The 6,860-nt window shown below is 43.2% G+C and overlaps 1 long non-coding RNA gene across 1 annotated transcript in view; it reads right to left on the bottom strand.

The window, feature by feature from the left end:
- Window positions 1-4,654: 4,654 nt before the first annotated feature.
- Window positions 4,655-6,860, bottom strand: part of LOC108521906 (uncharacterized) — a 14,242-nt gene continuing 12,036 nt past the window's right edge. Inside the window, exon 2 of the long non-coding RNA XR_001883310.1 lies at window positions 4,655-5,801. This is a non-coding gene — a long non-coding RNA (uncharacterized LOC108521906). The remainder of the gene's footprint in view (window positions 5,802-6,860) is intronic.

Raw genomic sequence — 6,860 nt, 5'->3', positions numbered from 1 at the left:
CCCCCGGCCCTTTTTTTTTTGGAGATGTAGTCTTGCTTTGTTGCCCAGGCTGAAGTGCAGTGGTGCAATCTCGGCTCACTGCAACCTCTGCCTCTCGGGTTCAAGTAGATTCTCCTGCCTCAGCCTCCCGAGTAGCTGGGACTATAGGCCTGTGCCACTGGGCCCGGCTAATTTTTTTTTTTTTTTTTTTTGTATTCTTAGTAGAGACGGCGTTTCGCCATGTTGGCCAGGCTGGTCTGCAACTCCTGACCTCAGGCAATCCGCTCACCTTGGCCTCCCAAAGTGCCGGGATTACAGGTGTGAACCACAGCGCCTGGCTGAAAGCCTCATTTCTTAAAAGAAAATTAACAATGAACTTCATTAAAATAGCTGAATTTTTAAACTCATCGTCTTGTTCACCATTTATTTCTGTCATGGGTATGGACCAGAATTTTAGAGTGTCAAATAATCAGTAAATATCGAGTTCTACATGCTCATGCTAATCATTACAGACCATTATTTAACCAAAATTTCATAACTTGTTCCCTTATAATGTGTATTCTCATTCCTTTCTTTTCCATTTCCACAGTCAAAAATCCAAATCCAGACTTTTAGCCCCCTCCTATGAATTATCTTTTTTTTTTTTTTTGTAAGACGGAGTCTCGCTCTGCCGCTGAGTGCAGGGGCGCGGTCTCCGGCTCACTGCAACCTCCGCCGTTCTCCTGCCTCAGACTCCTGAGTAGCTGGGACTACAGGCGCCCGCCACCACGCCCGGCTAACTTTTTGTATTTTTACTATTGACGGGGTTTCACCGTGTTAGCCAGGATGGTCTATATTTCCTGACCTCGAGATCCGCCCGCCTCGGCGTTCCAAAGCACTGGGATTACAGGCGTTCCAAAGCACTGGGATTACAGGCGTTCCAAAGCACTGGGATTACAGGCGTTCCAAAGCACTGGGATTACAGGCGTAAGCCTCCGCGCCCGGCCGAATTATCTTAGTAACTTTTCTAATGATCTCTGCTTCTAGTCTCTTATTTCAATTAGTTGTAAACACCATGGGAAGAGTAAACTTTCTGATAAATATTTTCTTTAATTCTATTCTTCTTTCAAAATAGTCAATGCTCAGTTTCCTTTTTTAAACAAAATTTAATTAATTAATTTTGAGGTGGAGTCTCTCTGTCTCCCTGGCTGGAGGGCAGTGGCATGATCTTGGCTCACTGCAACCTCTGCCTCCCAGGTTCAAGCGATTTTTCTGACTCAGCCTCCCAAGTAGGTGGGATTACACGTGCATGCCACCATGCCTGACTGAGTTTTGTATTTTTAGTAGAGATGGGGTTTTCGTCATGTTGGCCAGACTGGTCTCAAACTCCTAACCTCAGGTGATCTGCCGGTCTGGGCCTCCCAAAGTGTTGGGATTACAGGCATGAGCCACCACGCCTGGCCTCTTTCTTTCTTTTTAGTTTCTGTTTTTGAGACAAAGTCTCACTCTGTCACCCAGGCTGGAGTGCAGTGGCACGATCTTGGCTCACTGCAACCTCCATCTCCCAGGTTCAAGCAATTCTCCCACCTCAACCTCCCGAGTAGCTGGGACTGCAGGTGCATACCACCATGCCCAGCTAATTTTTGTATTATTTGATAGAGACAGGGTTTCACCACGTTGTCCAGGCTGGTCTTGAAATCCTGACCTCAAGTGATCTGCCCATCTCAGCCTCCCAAAGTAAGGGGATTACGGGCGTGAACCACCATGCCTGGCCAGAGCTCAGTTTCAATTCTTCAGTTCATTCCCAGGTCACAAGACAAACTCCACAGTGGAATTAAAGGCTTTCCTCCATCTGACCTCAACTGACCTCTTCCATTTTGTCTTTAGTGCCTTCATTTAAAGTCATCCACTCACTGAACATACTAGTCTTTCTGCCTTAGCTCAAATTGTTATACTCTTGAATGTGTTGAACTCTCTCTCCTCTTCTCTGACCATCTTAATTCTTATATATCCTTCAGAAACTACCTAGTTCAAACTCTTTTTCCAGGCTGGGCAAGATGGCTTTTGCATATAATCCCAGCACTTTTGGAAGCTGAGGCGGGTGGATCGCTTGAGCTCAGTAGTCGGAGACCAACCTAGGCAACATGGCGAGACTCCATCTCTACAAAAAAATACAAAAATTAGCCAGGTGTATGGCTGTACCAGCAGTCTCAGATACTTGGAAGGCTGATGTGCGAGGATCACTTGAGCCTGGGCGATCAAGGCTGCAGTGAGCTGGGATCACACCACTGCCCTCCAGCCTAGGCAACACAGTGAGACCCTGTCTCAAAAAACAATTACCAAGCAACCACAAACCCCCCCCCCCCACACACACACACAAGAACAACAAATTCCATTTCCATAAGGAGTCACTGATCATCCCAATTCTCACTTATTCACTCATTCAACAAATACATAGAGAAAGCCTATCATATCCAGCTACTATTAGGCAAGGGAATACAACCATGAAAATGATGTAGTCTCTTCCTTCAAAGGGTCTGCAGTTTCTGGAGGAAAGGTTAATTATAATACAAAAATAAGTGACATGATAAAATATACAGTAATAGTACAGGAACCCCTATCTCCTATTGGGTGTGGTGAACAGGAAAGTTTTTCCAAGTCCTGAAAGATGAATAGAGTTAGCTGGCAAAGAGGAGACAAGGGTATTTCAAAATGAGGAAAAGAACACGATTAGAAGCAGAGAAGCATAAGAAAGCACTTTGAAGCCGGGCGCAGTGGCTCACGCCTGCTAATCCCAGGACTTTGGGAGGCCAAGGCAGGCGGATCACTAGGTCAGGAGATCGAGACCATCCTGGCTAAGACAGTGAAACCCCGTCTCTACTAAAAATACAAAAAATTAGCCAGGCATGGTGGCGGGCACCTGTTGTCCCAGCTACTCGGGAGGCTGAGGCAGGAGAATGGCATGAACCCGGGAGGCAGAGCTTGCAGTGAGCCGAGATCGCGCCACTGCACTCCAGCCTGGGTGACAGAGCGGGATTGCATCTCAAAAAACAAAACAAAACAAAAGCTTTGAATCTGAAGACCAAAATTAAAGCAAAATAAAACACTCAAGTATTCTAAACACTTAAGAATTTTCTAAATGCACACTCTTAAATTCTGTACTTAAGCTGGGCAATCGGTTAAATCTGTATTTTGTTTGTATTTTTTTAGAGACAAGGTCTCACTCTGTTGCCCAGGCTGCAGTGCGGTGGTGTGATCATGGCTCACAGCAGCCTTGAACTCTTGGGCTCAAGTGATCCTCTCTCCTCAGCCTCCGGAGTAGTTGGGACCACAGGCACACACCACTGTGCCTGGCTAATTTTAAATTTTTTTTTTTTTTTTTTTTTTATAGAGACAGGGCCTTGCTATGTTGCCATGGCTGGTCTCAAACTCCTGGCCTCAAGGGATCCTCCTGCCTGGGCCCCTCAAGGTGCTGGGATTACAAGCATGAGCCACTGTGCCTGGCTATCTTTCTGATATTTGTATTTTATCTCTGCAACACTATTGTTGGTTCATTTAAGATCATTATCATATTTCATTTGGTTGAAATGTCCCACTGAGCCCATAGGAATACTTTCTAAGTAATTGTTTCAATTTAGAATGGTTTGATTGCAAGAAACAGACTTGGGGGTTTACAACAATGAACATTAATCTCAAACAAGATCAGTAACATGGTTGGGCCTCCCTCAGTGAACCTGCTTCTGGACTCAGGGCAGCTTTGTCATCTCAGTATAGGTGATCATCAACAGTCATTCTTGTCTAGTCCTTTGTCATTAATTTGGCTCAGCTCCATTCCATGTATCTATATCCTCTGTACTACTACCAGCTGGTAATTTCACTCAAGCCTCTCATTGTTCATTCAGGCCACACATCAGAAGTTGCTGGCCAATTGAGAGCTCCCTCCCCACCTTGTGCCAGGTGACTATTCTTGGCCAAATTAGCTGGAGATGGGAGACCAGGTGAAGTCCACTGCACAACCTGCAGATTTACATAGGAGTAGACTCCCAGATACAGGAGGGAAAGTGGATCCAGAGAGAGAGAGAGGGAGAAAGAAAGAGGGAGAGAAGAGACAGAGAGGAGAGCCCAATTAATATTTGCTCATCAAGTAACATAAAGTTTGTATGTAAAAGCAACTTTTTAGACAGCTCACTTCATGCTACTGGCCATCTTCAAATCTACCTAACCTTTGTATTTATGCTTAAAATTTTTTTTTTAAAGAAAGAATAATCCAGCCAGGTGTAGTGGTTCATGCCTGTAATCCCAAAGTTTTGGGAGGCTGCGGTGGGAGATCGCTTAAGCCCAGGAGTTCAAGACCAGCCTGGGCAACATAATGAGACCCTTGTCTTTACACATACACACACACAAACACACACACACACACACACACACACACACACACACACACACACACAGATTAGCCAAATGTGGTGGTATGTGCCGGTAGTCCTAGTTATTAGGGAAGCTGAGGTGGGAGGATTACTTCAGACTAGGAATTCAAGGTTACGGTGAGCTCTGATTGTGCCTCTGCACTCCAACGTGAGCAACAGAATGAGACCGTGTCTCTCTCTTAAAAAAAGAAGAAAAAAAGAAAATAATTCATAAGGCTTATGTCACTAGTCTTCAAGAGTATAGAAATAAAGTGAAGAGCAAGTTTAGATTAAGCTACAATTGCTTGTAATTAAGACCTAAAAGTTACAGAAGTTTCTTTTCTGTGTATTTCTCAGAGTTTATTGATTTATTATTTCAGAGGTGAGGTCTCATTCTGTGGCCCAGGCTGGAAAAGGTTTATATTATGCCCCAATATGCATGGTTAAGCTCTAAGAGGGAGATAGGGTTTGCAGCACTTCCCAAAAGATTTTTGATCACAGAAACCTTTTTTTTCTGTGGGACTTCTTGAGGGAACATGATTTGAGACAGTCTAGATCTGCTGAATATGGTACCACAATTACATAAAGAGAAAAGGCCATGTGTAAGGCATATGGTCCACATACTATGGGCTTGGTACTGGATGGTGGAACTGAACCACAGAGCTTTGCCTGTCTTTGAAATAGGTGGGATCCCAGAAAGGTGTGTTCATGACTTTCTGAAAAAACATTTGGAAAATAGCTGGGGTCATTCAATCTTTCAGAACAACTGGCACTAATGGGTATGCTTACTTTGAGATATATCTGTATATAATAGTTTACAGTCTGTGTTTCTTAAATCTGTAGGTAATCTCTGGACTACATACTGAAGAATGATATGGAAGTGTCACAGCAAACCCTTGGCCATGGAAAATTATAATCAAGTCTCATAGAAAAAGGGGGCAGCTGTTACTTTTGATTGGTGCCGTCAGAGAGGCAGGCAAATGGAGGCCCATTGTGTTCCTGATGCTGGATGAATGTCTTGCAGCTGTCAGTCTGCCGGACTCCCAAATCAGTTGTTCTTTTCCAAGAGAACTGTTGATGTACTCGGTCTCAGGAGAAGTTAAGATGCTTGGCAGTTCACTCAGACCTTCCTCTTGCTCTGTATACTTCTGTAAACGTCAGTCATCTTGAAAGGGAGCTCATCTGTTATCAACACTGGAATTGTGGGCTGGTTACATTTCTCCCACCACCTTTTGTCTTTTTTCTCAAGTTGTTCCTGGCAAGTATTCAGACTTTTATAAATTGCTTTTCACACTGAAGACAAATTTTGTTTTTCTTCAAATTGCTCTTTTCACTGTCAGGTGCTGGAAATCAAAGAAGGAAAGATACAGTAGCTGGTAAAATAGCAGTAGCTACTATGGGCTGGTTACAGAGCACCGTCCTGGGAGACTTTATAATCTGATGAGCAAGAGAGACAAAAATGAAAGAACAAAAACAGAAAAGTATAATATAAGCATTTGACATATAAATTATGTGCAATATATAATTCTATATGGGATCTGAAGTAGGACAAATAAATTAATTTGTTCAATAAGTATTTTTGAGTGTTTAGTATGTGCCATGTACTAGGGATGTATTAATGAACAAGATACAATCACTACGTGGGAAGCAGCTCAGAGGCTAGAAGAGGGACACTGACCTCTTCTAGCCACAAACAAGTTGGGTACTAAAGCTTAAGCTGTGGAATATACTCTCACAAATGAGAGAATATCAAGTCTACTGAGGGGTAGGAGGAGCCACTGGGGGGAAGTAGGTACGTATATACCATATTTGGTTTAAGCATTTATTTGCTGATGGATATTTGAGTTGTTTGTACCTTTTTGGCCATTGTAAATAGTGCTGCTATGAATATGCACATATGATTATTTGTTTAAATACCTACTTTCAGGCTGGCACAGTGGCTCACACCTGTAATCCCAGCATTTTGGAAGGCCATGTCAGGAGGACTGCTGAGGTTAGGAGTTAGGGACAAGCTTGAGCAACATAGTGAGACCCGCCCCCACACACACACCCATTCTAAACAATTTAAAATATTAGGAAGACATGGTGGCATGTGCCTGTAGTCCCAGCTACACAAGAGGCTTAGGTGGGAGGATCGCCTGAGCCCAGAAGTTCAAGGCTGCAGTGAACTATGATCATACCACTGAACCCCAGCCTGGGCAACAGAGCAAGATCCTGCCTCATTTAATAAATAAATACCCATTTTCGAGTCTTTTAATATATACCTAGCAGTTGGACTTGGGGTTATATGGTAATTCTATGCTTAACTTTTTGAGGAACCATCACACTGCTTTCCACAGTGGCTGCACCATTTTACATTCCCACCAACAATGTACAAGAGTTTCAATTTCTCCATGTCCTTGCTAATACTTGTTATTTTAAAAAAATTGTAACCATCCCAATGGATATGAAGTGGTATCTCACTGTGGTTTTTTTTTTTTTTTTTTTTTTTTTTTT

The sequence above is a fragment of the Rhinopithecus bieti genome, unplaced genomic scaffold, assembly GCF_001698545.2.
Source record: "Rhinopithecus bieti isolate Rb0 unplaced genomic scaffold, ASM169854v2 scaffold_62832, whole genome shotgun sequence".
Classification (NCBI taxonomy): Eukaryota; Metazoa; Chordata; class Mammalia; order Primates; family Cercopithecidae; genus Rhinopithecus; species Rhinopithecus bieti.
This window is presented reverse-complemented; position numbering and strand designations above follow the sequence as displayed.